The 16,618-nt window shown below is 37.1% G+C and overlaps 1 protein-coding gene across 7 annotated transcripts in view; it reads left to right on the top strand.

The window, feature by feature from the left end:
* Positions 1 to 16,618, top strand: part of LINGO2 (leucine rich repeat and Ig domain containing 2) — a 1,160,577-nt gene that overhangs the window by 1,044,620 nt on the left and 99,339 nt on the right. Inside the window, exon 1 of one of the 7 annotated variants that reach the window (XM_045468934.1) lies at positions 5,647 to 5,982. The exons of the other annotated variants lie outside the window; for them this stretch is intronic. The gene's annotated coding sequence lies outside the window, so the exon portion shown is untranslated. Of the gene's footprint in view, positions 1 to 5,646; positions 5,983 to 16,618 lie in introns of those variants that run through there. 7 annotated transcript variants of the gene reach the window in all.

Here is a 16,618-nt window from a genome sequence, read left to right as displayed (position 1 = left end):
CATTCATTTATTGATTGATTCTGTGGCAGGTACACAATATCTTTGAGGCTTGATCTCCTTATCTATCAGGGAGAGTATTATAATGTATTTAAGGGAACTGAGTAAGTAACTAATCTCTGTTTGGTCTTTAGGTTAAAGGCAGTAGGCTGCCTATCTGTTCTTCCCATGGTAGCTCCCACAGACACACCTTGAGCTTTATCTCCCCTCCTTCAGGATGGCATTTATAGTATTTCTATGTTTAGAATTATCCTTTGCTAGCTCAGTCAACATTGAGCACTTAATGTATGACAATAACTGTGTTCTAGGCACTTAATAAAAGAGACAAAACCCCTTCCCTCTGGGAACTGACAAGTCTAGTGGACCTGCTAGACTCTCTTTATTTTCCTTGCTTGCACCTCCATTCCACCTCTCCTCCAGACTTAACTTCAAGAGTTTCCCCTTAGGTGAAAGTTTTTCTGTGTTTTATTTATCACACACAATCTGTGTGTCCTCTGAAGTTCTGTACCATTTTCCTGCTCTTGCTGCTAGGTGGCTTTTTATTGTTAGCTTCCCTGTAGAGTTGTTTTTTGTTTGTTTGTTTGTTTTGTTTTGTTTTGTTTTTATGTGTCTTTCCTAACTGCTTGTTGCTGGATGGTAAAAGGTCTAGAATATATGCTTTCAGAAGGGAAGCACGAATCAGTGTGTTTTATTCACCATGTGTCCCCAATAACTGTAGTGGACAAATAGCACGTTCTCTATAACTATTTTGCATGAGTGGATACCTTTGTATCCCGCACATTACTTTGCTTTGATATAGAGAAAGAATTGGATTTGCGCTCAAAATTCCTGGATTTAAAACTAAGCTCGAGGGCCACCTGGGTGGCTCAGTCGGTTAAGCATCCAACTTTGGCTCAGGTTATGATGTCGTGGTTCATCAGTTCAAGCCCCGTATCGCGCTCTGTGCTGACAGCTCAGAGCCTGGAGCCTGCTTCAGATTCTGTGTCTCCTTCTCTCTCTGCCCTCCCCTGATGATGCTGTGTCTCTCCCTGCCTCTCAAACCTGAACAAATGTTTAAAAAAAAATTTTTTTTTTAAGCTCAAAACTGATTTTCCTTCTGAGACTCAGCTTCCTCTATAAGATGGTAATAATATTTTTGCTTTACTCACATAACAGAATTGTTTTTGAAGATCTAATAAGTGTGATATCTCTGGAAAAGAACTTGTTTGTTCACTAGTAAATGAGTACAGGTTATTACACCTAAGCCCATAATGATTACTGTTGAATGAATGAATGTATTATAGACCGAATGTGTGTATTATAGACTAAATGTATGTATTGTATAATGTATGTGCTCCCACTAAAGTTCATATGTTGAAGCTCTAATTCCCAACATGATGGGATTTAGAGATGGGGTCTTTGGAAGAGAATTAGGGTTAGATGAGGTTATGAGGGTGGAGCTTTCCTGATGGGGTTTATCCTTTATAAAAAAAAGACATGAGAAATAGCTCCTCCCTCCCCCATGTCACCTCATGTGGGGCACAAACAAGACACATGAGCACATAGGGAGACAGCAGCCACCAGCAAGGTAAGAGAAAAGGGCTCAGGATAAAATCTACCTTACCAGCCCCTTGATCTTAGGCCTCTCAGTCTCCAAAACTGTGGTAAATTTCTGGTGTTTAAGCTACCCAATCTGTAGTATTCTGTATGGCAGTCTGAGATAAAGCATGCATGCGTAAGAAGGAAAAGATAGGTTTTTGTGAAGTCTGGGCAATTTAGGGACTCAATCAAAAGGTAAATAAAGGCACTCCGGAGGTGACACAGGCTTCAGCCATTTCAAAGAATTAGTTGATGCTTAAAAGTGTTGTGCTATAACTTTACTGAGTGTATTTCCTAAAATCAGCTTTCTCCTACATTCAGGGCAAAATGGAAAGAATTAAACTGTATATTAAGAGACTGAAATCTCAGCAGGTACCTTTGGGCAAGTCACTTTAACTCTTTCACTGTCTACTGTCTTATCTATAAAATGAAGATTAAAATGCCCAACATGTCTGCCTCCTGGCATGGTGGTGATGACCAAGAAAGTTTATGTGTTGATGAATGACTTATAAACTATTGTCAATAAAATGTGAGATATTATTAGTAATAGCTTGCCATTAAAGACTCATGGTTTGTGCCACATCCTTTGTTTCTCAAAATTAACGTTCTTACCCAAGATTTACTTAGGATCTAGAAATTCCTAGCATCCTAGAATTTAATGAGGTATTAATTTCTCAGACCACACAACAATCCTGTGGGCCATGTTTGGCAGGGAAAAACTGTTCCACAGAGGCAAAGGAAATCGTCCAGGGTCACACAGCTTGCTGATAGCACAACTAGGTTTCCAACACACATCTAATAACTGCAGATAGGGACCTCTTTGCATTAAAGCCCAAAGATCTGAGCCCTCTTGTTTTCAAATACCATAGGTTTTATTGTCAGTGAGACCTAGTTTCTCTTATTATCACGTTCAATGCAGTAATGATAATATCTGAGATTTTATGAAATCTTCTACCCTTTAATGTAAATTTTGGTAAACGTACAGTATTCTTATTGGCGACTTATTTTACAGGTGCAATTAACAATGGGTCCTGGAGATCAGATTGGCAGGGTACCTATGTTGCTGATGAATAATTTTTCACACGGATTTTTAAATGGCCCATTACTACAAAATGTTTTATGCTTATAAATCATAAAAAAAAAAAAGGTGTGTGATCCTGCATCTTTGGAACTTTCAGTGCTGGCATAGAATAAGAGGACTGAGGTGCATATTCCTTATCTGTACATACTAGTTATTAAGTGAATAAGTTATTAAAAAAACAATATAGGTAGGGAGGTCTAGATTGCATTTAAGTTTCTAGAGGAAGGATGGTGATGAGGTATAGAATTTTAAAATAGGCTTTTGAATGTAGTCTATAGAAGGCACATGGTAGAAGTTAAGAAGAAATTACTTCACTAAGCACCATTCTTTTGTAGAATAGTAACAATAGCAAGCAAAGACATTGATGACCTCAGAGAAACATGAATAACACATGATGGCTCAGATTATATTGACAGCCTAACCTGACTCCCAGGAATTTAGAGCAAATTTGGTATGCAGAAGCCAGATGGGTTTCTTTAAGACCCCTTCTATTTTTTAAAGATCTTGTTAAGTCAGACTTGGAGGAAGAACAGAAGATACTTTTTTTCCTGGAGTGGAATACATGCCCCTCCCTGTAAATCTTGTCATTCGATGGCAGTTCAATAAGAGGAGACTAAGCTCGGGACTTTAAGTGTAGTGTGGAAAGGGACCTGGCTCAGTCCTCAGGAGCATTCCTATTCTCCTAGCTAAGGTTTCCATCTAGGAAGCCCCAAAGGGGCTGACTGAGGTCATGATACAATTTTAGGACCACAAGGAGCAAAGAGCCCAACTGAGAAGCTTTTCCTTTAAGCATAAGATCATGACTTCTTACTGTGATAGCTAGCCATGGTGCCACTGCATAGATCTAAATAATTGTGATTAACAAACAAATAAAAGCCAGGATTGTTGGTATTCCTTTGCCCAAGTGAAATATAAGCCAACTAGTTATATTTCTCAGACTTTGTTCTCTCCTCCTGATGACAAACATATTGAGAATCTGATATGTGCTTAGCTGATCTGATAATCAAAATTATGAAGAAAATTGAGGCTGTCCTTTGGTATCCAGTCAGTAAGTTTCATTTGCTTAAAGATTAGGTAAAATAATGTCACAGGGTGCCGGTTCTGCCACAATGAATGTCAACAGAGGCTTTGAACAAATCTGGCTGCTGCATCCTGGTACAGGACACACCTCTCCGATACATTGTTCTGGGTATAGAAGAAGCCACAAAAGAACCTCTTTGGCTACTTTTATTCTGGGTAAACATACCCAAGATCTCTATCCAGAACATTACTGCACGGAAGTGTGTGTGCACATGTGTATAACTGAATCAAAGTTCTTTCCTGTACCTGTGAACAATTGAGTATGGCTCTGCTTAATTTTTGAGCTGTCATAATTTTCTTATTCATCAGAATTAAAAGTTTATCATTATAATCACTATTGTAATCATCATCATCACCACTACCAATTATAAGTCCTTTACATGAAGATAAAGGTGAGTAGTATTACTCTCATAGGTAAGGTAACTTTGGTTTAGGGACATAAAAGATGTTTACATAGGAGAATTTTGGCAAAGTTCAAAGTTAGGGTCTATGGATCCAAATGGGCTTCATTTTACCATCACATCATACTGCATCCAACACATGCCGGCCCCTGGAAGACTTAAAACCTGATGATTAATGGAGGAGTTTTGCTTCAGTTAGGAACCGCCATCTTTTTTTTTTTTTTTTTTTTTTTTGTTTATTCATTTTGAGAGACAGAACAGAGCATGAACGGGGGAGGGGCAGAGAGAGAGGGAGACAGAATCCAGAACAGGCTCCAGGCTCTGAGCTGTCAGCACAGAGCCCAATGTGGGGCTCGAACTCACTGACTGCGAGATCATGACCTGAGCTGAAGTGGGACACTCAACCGATTGAGCCACCCAGGTGCCCCCCCCCCTTTTTAAAAATAGTAACCACCATCTTTAATCTGACCACCTTGGACTCTTAGAAGATTTATAATTTGAAAATAAGAAGATATTTTAGATCATACATGTATGTAAAGGTAATTAAAACCTTACCACATCAAATATAAATCATTGCCCTTTCTATCACTCAGCTCTTAAACTTGTGTTTTTGGGTGATTGCTGCCCACCCACCATCTCATTCACAGTAACCCCTTCTTAAGCCATTCATACCCTTATTCAACAAATATTTTAGAAAGCACCTGCTTTATATCAGGCACTGCTCTAGGGGCTAAAGAAATGGCAGTGAAAGAACAAATACAAAGTCTCATCAGAATTCAGAATAAAAATGTGATGATTAAAATTGATCTTCAAACAGTGATTGGTTTATTTTACTTAAAGTCCAGAAAAAACACTAGTTTTTCTCTTTCCCAATATCACTCTGAGTCAAACCACACCCACAACTGAGTCTGTGCATGTCCTGCATGCAGGGCATTATGCTAGGTTCTATGGAACTATCAGAAAAAAAGAAGTCTTGCTCTCAAGTAGCAAGAGTGTGAATGCAATGTTTCCAAGAATTGGGATTTTTCTAAGACTCTAAGATTCATTTTTTATAATATATCCATTAATGCCTTAGCAAATCACTGCTTGATAAATTCATGAAGCCCTGTGTGTCTTACATGTGTTCCATGGTGTAAGTCTTTAGGGATTAGGCATTTCCACCTGCCAGTGCCATGCCTAGCAAGATCTGATGCAAAAACTATTTCCCTAGCATGCCAATTGGCAAAGGCATGACATTAGGTTTTGTTCTGGCAAACAGATTAGCCCTCTAAGGGTTAATTAGGAAGACAGCCCCTTTCAGGGCCTAGTATTGTTTACTTCAGTCGTTTTCATGCAAACTGCCATGTTTCACTTGGGTACTAATTGTGCCTGATGGACCCATTATTTTGTAATCAGAGCAGTTCCTTAGCTAGCTCTCTGGGGGTTAATTAAATGGATGAGGTAGTGCCCCGGATATTACTAGCAGACAGGACCACTTGAATTTCTCACCAACCGCCTTGGAAAAAGTCCTGTTACTATGAACAGTCGGGTTTCGCAGAACCAGTGGTGCCTTCCACAGTTGGAGTTTATTAGGTTACTGTACCAAGACAAGCCCAGCTGATCCATCACTACAGGCCTACCTGGCTTAGCCCTGTTTTGCCTCAGAGGACTTGTGCCAATGGATTCTGGAAACCCAGCCTGCATATAGGCAGCCTGTTGACTGCAGAAGATGATTCCAGCCCCAGGTTAAATATGTACACCTCATGGAAATGTCGGTGTCTTCAAGCTGAAGGCACTTAAAAGCTAGAAGAGCAGCATTCTACCCTGAGACACTATATTAGACACAGCAAGAGACCACAATGATTGGTAAGGTGATTAGACATTGCTCTGATGTTGTTATGCCACTGCTGTGGCCAATGGGGGCTGACCTTGTAATCTGCCAGTTCTCTTCCCCTTGTGGTTTTTTTTCCCCCTACTGAATTCCTAGCTTAAGAATCTTTGTGTAAAATGATCACATATTAGTTTTTGTCTCATGTTATTCTTTTTTTTTTTTTTTTTTTTTTTGCAACAGACCCACTGGGATTTAATAACTAGTAGAGAATATTGTGTACTGAGGTGTGGATGAGGAAATGGTGAATTCTAGAGCTCAAACATCTAAGCCTTTCTGTGTTTGGGACAATTGGAGAAGACAGCAGACCAGAAAAGGGATTTTCTTTTTCTTTTTCTTTTTTTTTTTTTACATAAGGCTTTATGCCCAGACCCACAATAGCACTTAAAATGAAATCTTTCTGTTGCATGTAGAAATGTCCGAACTATAATCATAGGTAACTTAGGAAAATGGTCTTTTCCTAAAGTTGTCTATGGGGTTAGCTCTTACACAGTCTTTATGTCAGGACTATGGTGGTTTGCTTGTAGAAAATGTAATGTGGTGGGAAGTGCACATGATAGAGTGTGAAGACCTAAATTCAGTTCTTATTTCTTCCTTGTATTAGTTGCATGATTGGAGCATTTAACTTTACTTCTAGTCTCAATTTCCTTACTTTAAAATGTGGATAATTATACTGACCTACTTTCTGCCATAGGATTATTGTAAAAATCACATGGAGCAACTGCCATATATTACATGGCCCAATTAATACTATGTAAATGAAAGACTGGCAGGATTAAAAAATATGCATAGTCCAGAAAAAAATGTTCCAAATGTATTAAGCATTAACAATCAAGTGTAATGTGTAAGCCTTAAAAACAAAAGAATCTGTAATGATGGATGACATTTTATTATATTCCTCCATTTCTATACATACAAACAAAAAAGTATGAATTGTTCCTAGCTGTATTTATCAATTTCTATATTTTTCCAGAAACTAACCTGATACTGAGGCTTTTTGCCTTGCCTCTATGATACCTTTCTATCACAGCAAGAAAAATGTCAGAGAAAGTTATGTCCATCTGATGTGGGTAGAAATCAATTGTAGCATTAGGAGTAAAGGTAATACTGGAAATATATTAGGCATGTGAAATGTACAGAACAGGCAAATCTGTAGAGACAGAAAGTAGATGACTGGTTGCCAGAGTGACTGCTAATGAGTACAGGACTTTTTGGGGAATTGATGAAAGTGTGGTGATGATTGCACAACCCTATGAACACCCTAAAAACCATTGAATTGTACATTTAAAACAGGTGCATTGTATTATATGCAAATTATGTCAGTAAAGCTGTTATTCAAAAAAGTACATTTAGAAATTTTATATATATGTATATATATAATTATATATGTATAATGCATGTATGTGTGTAAGTACATATACGTGTTATGATATATATTAGGACACATGGTGCTAGAACTGGATATTGATGAACGTATGGCCCTGAAATGGAATATACTGATTCCTCAATGAAATCTTTGAGTAGAAAAAGAGGAGAGCAGAAGGTAGTTATCAATCCTGTAGCAATACAGAGTAATACTAAGGACTGCATTCCATGGGAATCTGGCAAGCTGTATCAGCTTCACATATGAATCTGATATCTGACCTCTCTCTTCCAGTATAGGGTTTTTTTTTTTTTATCTGTGTCTGTAATGTTTAAACATCTGAACACTATCAAGCCTGTCCCTCTGGGAAGTTCCAACAAAGCATTGGTCTTAAGACTTTCTGGCAGTGATACAGAATACCTTTATGCCCTTTCATGCCCCCAACTCATCCCACTTACTCCCAGTGCTTAAGAAATAAACTATATATAAAACTCATAATTACACATATCATATACTAACAATATATATTAAAATATAGTAAATATATATAACTATTATATATGTATATATAACTATTATACATGTATGTATATATACATGTATATATGTATATATATATATATAAAACATACCTAGGAAAATGTAAATGTTTAATAGTAGATTACATTACATTGAATAAGGTGTATTTTTTAATGTCTTAGGAATTTCAGTGTCTTCATCTCATCAGCTAATCTCAGCCAATCTATTACATTTTAAAAAGTAGGTTTAAGTCCATATTTTAAAATTCCTTGATAAATTTGGATTTTTTTTTCCTAATTAGACTTACTGTGTTGACCTTGTAAATTAGCTGGAAGGCTATATTAGAAATTACAGGAAAGTCTATTTTGCAGTTTGCCTATAGTTCATCTGTGTTTGTATAATTTTTATTTCTGCTGTATCTTCAAACTGTGGTTTGCTGGCGGAGTGTTTTTAAAAGCCATTTATCTATTTTGTGACATGTAGTTTAAGCCCAGGAATAGAAACTTTGAACTTAAATTAAGCAACTGCAGTATGTTGAAAAACCAGGATTGAATTAAGTCATCACTTTTATACCTATGTATGGTAGCACTTCTTCTCTTGCCTTAAACTACTTTGAGTACCTTTTGCCATATAGAGTGTGTATGGAAGACAATGAGTATTTTAGATAGCTGTAAAGTTTTTCTTAATTAAAAAAAATATATGAATATAAATTCTATTTTCTTTTGGCATGGTAGTGATTGTATTGCACACCTTCACTCCCACCGTTAGTGAGAGCAACCAATGTTGGAGTCTACTGGAATAGATTTTAGTGATGAAAGCATCAAATATTTTGATCTATTAAGGCTTTTAATATCAACTAGCAGCTGGAGTTCTTCATTAGCAAACATAAACAGCTAAGAGGGATGATTTTTGAATTGGTAGAGCTGTTTATTGAGAACTGCCTAAATGTCAGGAATTATGCTTATCTCCAGAGATAGAAAAATGACCAAATCTTTTTTTTTTTTTTTTTGCTTTAAGATAGCTCAAAGCATAATGGGGGTCAAGATGCAGTGTGGTATGTCTTATGATATAACAGTACATAGGAACAGAGAGGGAATTAGGGAAGTTTGGCAATGATTGAGCTTTCTCTTGAAGAATAAGGAATTAACTTCAGGTAAAAGTAAGAGAAAAAGAGCCTGGGAAGAGAGAAGATTCTATTTGTTGTTCACAGAAAATATCTATTGACCACAGTATCCATGAGCAGTTAGTAAGTGGGAGATCTGGTATTCACATCCTTTTATTCTGGATTCTCAACCCTACTGCTTTATAAATTACATAAAGAAGAGAGATCTCTTTTTCACTTGGACAGTTCTCTTAATATGCCTTGTTAACTGGCAAGCACTGTGTACAAGGCCCATTTTAACAATATGGACTGGAATTTCCCAAAGTTTATCTTGTAGAACACTAGTCCCTGACAATGCTTAGTGACAAATGATTCCATGGTTAAATAATATTAAAGGTTTAATACTGTCTCCTTTTTGTAGGTTGACAGTATCCATTAACATAGAGTTTTGAAAAGTCCTGCAAATAACAACTAAGAAAAGTTTAACCTTGCTTAGCTTGATGATTCTGAAATGAGTTAGGCATGGAAAGTATTTCCTTGGGAATATATTTCCTCTGAACAAAGACTTTGGAAAAAATTAGTGTATCCAATACCTTATCAGGATAGACAAGAACAAGTTGGCTTAATGTAGACTTTTTTGGTAATGAATTATCAATTACCCCATTTGTAAGTATAACACTTGTAACTTCAAAAGTAGAATAGCAAACATTATATCAACTTGTAGATTTTAATTGTATTTCATAGTGCTCTGCAGTCATTTTATATAGGGTTCTCTATGGAAAGTGCTTCTAAGATTAACCTAAATTAAGACAGTCTCTTAACATCTAATATAACATAGTATTTTTTGTAAAAACAATGTAGCATTTTAATCTAAGGTCATATCCATTCCTGTCATTCTATAAAAAAATAATGGGCTGAGTGTGAAGATGCTAAAGATAGTATGACACTTCACTGCAAAAGAAATGCCAGCATATCAACTTTCTGTATAAATCTTTGGAGTTGCAAGTGACAAAAATACAACTCAAATAAGCTTAACCATGGGCCCTGGTTCTTCTCCATACACCAACAGAATGGCTGGTGTCAACTTCAAGATCATTCTTAGAGCAGCAGATCCCAAAATATATTTTCCTTGATAGATCCTGCCATTGACTGATTGGCTTAGGCTGATCACTTTGCCAGGAGCAGAGTTGTCCAGTCAGGTCTGGGTTATATGCAAATCACTGGAGCATCACTGGATGGGAAGGAGATTAGATGAACCACATGAACTCTGCATATTTATCAAAGGATGTGGGAAGGGTAATTTTCCCATGGAAAGAGTGCTTCGGATGAAAACATAAACTCTTCATAGTTGCCATATCCTACTCTGAAACCAATATAGGTTGTGACCACATAGATGAAGCAAGACTTACTCAAATTATGACCAAAGGCTTCAAATAGGACTAAAGAAAGCTATTTAAAATTTTAAAAGATACTGAATTTTCAGAATATATCTCTTAAAAAAAGATAAATTTTTAAAGTAACATAGCAGATGGTTAACAAAGAAGAATTCAGTTTTTTCTTCCATGAAAACCTAACTTAAAAGCAAGCCTAGTTTTTTTTTTTTTTATGCAAGTCCATGATAGTAATGAAAAATGATGAGAAAATGTATTGAAGCCCTTAATGTTCCAATGAAGAGTCCAATTCAGTGTGGAAGCCACAAAAGTACTTCACCCTTGATTACAGTTGGGCCTTCTTCCTTTTCTAAGTTCTTATGCTTTATGCATATAGATTTGACATAAATGTCTTGAGACCCAACAGAGATGCAATATTGAGCATGAAAGAAATGGGAAAGGCGTACGATCCATTCAGAGTCCACGTCTGGGACTTATTCCTCTGAGCAGCCCTTCTCCACCACCTATGCCTTCCTTCTCTATCAGGATGCTATCAAGCCACTTAAAAACAGAGGAGAAGACCATGTGACTACAGGGAAAAGGAAGAGAATTTGAGATCTTCTCTGTCATAAGGAATTAAACCTGCAAGAATGTAAGAAATAAAGCCAATTCATACAGGAGGATAAATCATAAGGAAAAGAAGAAAAGAGTTTTCAGCATTTTGCTTTGAAATGCATTCTGTAAGTAAAGCATACTATGATTTCTAGAAATTCTTGATTAAAATCTACCTTCCCTCTGGGAAGCTACGCATTTTATTGTTAAGGTTTATTTCAGGGAGGTGGAGAGAAGGTTTGTTTTCATCAGAAAGCAAATTAAGTTTTAGTAAAGCCTATGTGAAAGGTGTTGACATTTTAGAAAAATAGAAAGGAATCTCTCATTTATATAATATTGTAACCTTAGGCAAGTGGGAAAGACTGAAGAATGTGTGAAAGTAGTGTTCAGATAGTTGAAAGACTATATTTATAAAATAACAGTATTAAAAAACAAAGACTTAGATGTAAGTGTAAAAACTTAACACTTAAAAAAACTTGGAAATCATAATTTATAATATAATCATCTCTATTTATGATTTGATACCCATGGATAATATCAATATGATTTTTTGGTTTTTACTTATAAATCTATTTACTATAATTTTCTATTTATTAGGAGAGTCACTGTTCACCAAAAGAAAGACAAACTCAAATCATTGCTACTCCTTCTTTCCTTTAGAGGTAGGAATAAAAAGAAGCACTGATAAGAATTTTAAGTTTCCTGTTTCTAAAAGCTTGATAAATATTGGCTATAGAACTTCAAACTTCATCCAATAAATATAACATATATTAATTCTCTAAAATTCATAACATACTGCGCGTCAGTTAAGGTATAGACAGGAAGAAGTCAGTGTATATGCATGTGGGTGTGGCAGTAACACAGGAAGACCAAGGCAGGTCTTACCAAATGTCTGTCTTCTGATCAATTACTAATGACCTTTTGACACCTTCTGGTGCTTCTAAGTAAAAATGCTAAAAACAGCCAAACCAGCAAAAATGCAAAGTCACAAGGAAAGACTAAGATGCAACCACAGTTCCTCTAGCTCAACTGAGAGGAAAAGAAGGTGAGAGAAGATCCTAGATTCTCCATGAATTTGTCTCTCATTCTTCTCTTGTGGTCAGCATTTCTCTTACCAACCTGATAAGTACATGAAAGGAAAAGGTCACCAGTGCATCTCGGAACATGGGCACCTTGAGTTCTATTACAGTCTCCTCCCTTCTCCCATCAGAGCCCCGCCCCCACATCACACTTAGGCACAGCTCTATAACATTATCAATTCTATTCTCTGGATTGTGTTTTCTACCTGCTGGTCCACCACTTGTTTCTGCTCTTCAGGGAATGCTGGATCAGTGGCGCAAGGTGGGCTAAGGTTGCCCTGTGTAAAAGGTGTCTGTAATAAGTTTACATTTTTAAGTAATAGCATTGGCTGGTGGAGGGGGATAAAATTTTCACCGAAGTTACAAATAGATCAGACATCTCCCCTAGTTCTGAAAGGCAAGATATCTATGAAGGTTGTTGTCCATAGAGTACCTTTGGACAAATCTCGTGAGCATGGTATATTGGAAAAGAGTTTGCTTTTTTTGGTGTGATGAGCTTTATCTTGAATCACATAATTATGTGACCACAGATAAGGAATTTCGAGCTTCATTTTCTTCTTTTTCTTATCTACAGTAGATATTAGCTTGCTCATTCAAATGGTATGTATTTATTATAGCAAACACTTTGTGACATATTCTATACAAATTACTAGAGATACAGAAGTGCATATAGTGGACCCTCAACAACCTGTAACTGATAGTAAGCACTGACTATATAGTACTTGGCCTTCCTTCCCTCCCCTGACCATGACTATTGTTAATTAATAGTTGTTTATATTTTATTGAATATCTTTCCTGGGGCTAGCTATTGAAAATAATACTGCTATTATTATTACTGATAATAGTAAATCAGGAGCCGTAATCCCATTTGCAAGCAATTTATGGTCCAGCTGGGAAGACATAATCAGCTTTGAGAATCAAAAGTAGCTGAGATTATTCCCTGCCTTTAGCATTTATATCCCTGCTTTTTAAAAAATACCAGTATATGGGGCGCCTGGGTGGCGCAGTCGGTTAAGTGTCCAACTTCGGCTCAGGTCATGATCTCAGTTTGTGAATTCAAGCCCCTCATCAGGCTCTCTGCTGTCAACATGGAGCCTGCTTCGGATTCTCTGTGCCCCTCTCTCTCTGCCCCTCCCCTGCTCAGGCTCTCTGTCTCAAAAATAAATAAAACTTAAATGTTTTAAATTTTTAATTTAAATGTTTAAATTTTTTAATTAGGGGCGCCTGGGTGGCGCAGTCGGTTAAGCGGCCGACTTCAGCCAGGTCACGATCTCGCGGTCCGTGAGTTCGAGCCCCGCGTCAGGCTCTGGGTTGATGGCTCAGAGTCTGGAGCCTGTTTCCGATTCTGTGTCTCCCTCTCTCTCTGCCCCTCCCCCGTTCATGCTCTGTCTCTCTCTGTCCCAAAAATAAATAAACGTTGGAAAAAAAAAATTTTTTTAAATAAAAATAAAAATAAAAAATACCAGTATCCAATATAAACCTATTATATCAGAATCTTGTCTGAAGTCTGGACATGACTTTATTTTAAAATTGTCCAGGTGATCCTAACTCACAGCGAGAGTTGAGAACCTCTAGACTAGAGGTTTAGTTTGCAACCCCTGACACTGGCCATAATGCCTTGATTGTAAACACTACCTGAACCTGCAACAAACTATGGTATTCCAGAAAAGGACTCAGAACCAAATTTGAGTGCAGATTTTTATTTATGCATATATACAATAAGTGAACTACAGTATGAATTATCTAGTGTCTGCAAGCTCAAATAACTTCCACATAAAATTTCCAAATAATTGGTATTTTCCTGCGAGGACACACTTTCATGCCAAATTTATTGCATTTGAGAACTAATAGACGTCCCGTCTCTCCCACTTACCTTTGATCTCCTTGGGGCTTTAATTCATCATCTGTCATTGTGAGACCCTTTCTGTCTGAAAGCTTAGGAGTGAATAGCAGAGGTTCTTGCTGTGAGAGCTAGGATTGCTCAGTCCCATCCTTGAGGACCTGTGCCACAAGTTCACATGAAAAATCCATGCTATAAAATTAGGTGTCGAGTGCTGGTGATGAAGGACCTCCTGGCTGCATTGTGTCCTCCCTGGCAGATGGTGCTAGAGCCAGTCCTGGCCTGTCTGTGTGAAATGATGCGCTCAATAGTAACAACCAACAGTCCCAGAACTATGCTCTTTGACTTGGTGGAAGCCCCCAAATTCCCTACAGTGGATACTGCCTCCTATGCATGAGGTGTGAGCAGTGTGCTTTGTGTTGAAGCGGAAATAATGTTCAAATGATAGCCTAATAAACTAGTCATTACTTCTAATTGCTGGTATTAGTACTTGAAATTTCTATTCTTGAGGATTATTGTTGTATTCATTATTAAGCAGTTCTCAAACTTGAAGCACTTTCCTACTTTGTCAAAGATCAAGTTGCCATAGGAATATATTTGGGCTTTTTCAGAATTCATAATTTTGTTGTTCGATTCACTGCAGAGAACTGCGTGCTTCTTTAATGAATTAAAATTTAAATTTGGAACACTGGCTGGGCCCAATTCACCCACTGCTGATTCAGAGCTCCTTAGCATATCAAAGTGATGAGACCACAGTGCAAGAGACAACCCAAACTGTATAATGAGAGACAGGACACATGGAATTGGAAGCAATGCCTACAGTGCCCCGAGCAATTGTGACTTTGAATATTCTATACTCAGTTTTATTGTTAAATGCAAGAATTTCAACATTTCGCTGTGCAAACTCTGCATCTCAGACTCTTAAATATTCTTAACCTATGTATCCTTTTTTGGGGGGGCTTGGGGGAGGTGGGCAGAGGATGGCATGGTTCTATGACAGGCACACCTTTATTCTTGATCATAACTCTGTTTAAAACACTACATCACCTTGCAAATTTCCTCAAGTTCCAGTGATGCTGTTTTATTGGAAAGAAGAAGGCTGCTACAGAAGAAAAATGGTACTTTGGAATTTGTAAGGGTATGATTGGAATGCAACTGTTAAACTAGGCAAGGTTTGAAATCTTACCGAGACTCCCTTTGGAGTTTACGGTGAAGATTAAAGGTCAAAAATGAGGTTTGAGTGAGATCATCAGGATATAATCAGATCTAAGAGGTAGAGATTTATATCTGTTGTTCCCTGCTTTATCACCAATGCCTAGAACAGTGCCTGGAATGTAATATTCATTTAATAAATATATTTTTGGATAAGTGAATATCACATATGCAAATAGCCAAAAGACCTGTTGCATATGGGTATTCAACAAATGGAATTTGCTAGGATTGTTTCCAGAATTAATGAGAGATATGAAAAATAATGTATACTCAGTAGACCAGATGTAAGAACGTAGAATGCTGTAGAGAGATACTTTGAAAATAGATGAACTTTTCTGCAGGAGACTGAGGATTTGTCATATTTGTTACAAACTTGTTCCAATAATGTCTGAGTGTATCCTTTCTTATGGGCTTGGTCTTTCCATTGGAGTAAACAAAATTTATACTGGCTGAGAATGCTGGAGTTAGGAAGATGTCTGTTTTTCTGATACCATGAAATGTGCCTCACCTAGCTGTCACAGCCAGAAGTCCTCCTGAAATGATGGTTGTCACACAGCATTATATATAGGTAAATAAAAGCATGGAGAATATCTTGGAGAAAGGGGTTAGCTAAAAACAGAACTGTGTTTCATCCTTTTTTCAATTTCTTCTGATAGGATAGCATACAAATATTCAAATTTGGTGATTTTACCTGAAGGAAGAAGGTAGCAAAGTGAACATACAATACGCTTCATCTAAAATCACCAAATTTGAACATTTCCCACATGCACACAAGTGCTCTCTCAATATATATTCACAGACCTATATAATAAATACATAAACATTTTAATGGCATGAATATTTGTAAATAAATTACAAACGATGGCATATTGTTCCGACTATTTAACTATTTCAGCATGTATGTGTGAGTACCTACAATTCTCTTCTACATAACCATGAAAACATTCGTACATATAAGGCATTTGACAGTGGTAGGATAACATTATTTATGATCCATACTAAAATGTCCCCAATTATCATAGTGATATCCTTTTAACTGTTATCCCAGAGTGGGGAGTATTAGTATTAAGGGGTGCCTGGGTAGCTTAGTCGCTTGAGCGTCCAACTCTTGGTTTGGGCCCAGGTCATGATCTCCCAGTTCGTGGGACTGAGTCCTGTGTCAGGTTCTACACTGACAGCACAAAGCCTTCTTGGGATTCTCTCTCTCTCTCTCTCTCTCTCTCTCTCTCTCTCTCTCTCTCCCCTCCCCTGCTTGCTCTCTCTCTCTCTCAAAAAAAAATAATTACAAAAAAAATTTGCTAGGTGAATGCATGGATGATGATAATGCCACAAAGCGCTTGATGCGGCCATGTTGCACATTGCTAATGTGCATAAGGATTTTATATACATTTATCACATTTTCAGACACAAATTTTCAGTTAAGAGATAACTAAGTCCATGACAGAACGAGAATTCAAAATTATTTTTAATTTATAATGGGAACAGTTTAAAATTTTTAAATAATGTTTACTAATAAT

Source organism: Leopardus geoffroyi, chromosome D4 (genome assembly GCF_018350155.1).
Source record: "Leopardus geoffroyi isolate Oge1 chromosome D4, O.geoffroyi_Oge1_pat1.0, whole genome shotgun sequence".
Classification (NCBI taxonomy): Eukaryota; Metazoa; Chordata; class Mammalia; order Carnivora; family Felidae; genus Leopardus; species Leopardus geoffroyi.
The sequence above is the reverse complement of the archived record's forward strand: the minus strand, read 5'-3'. Positions and strand labels throughout refer to the sequence as shown.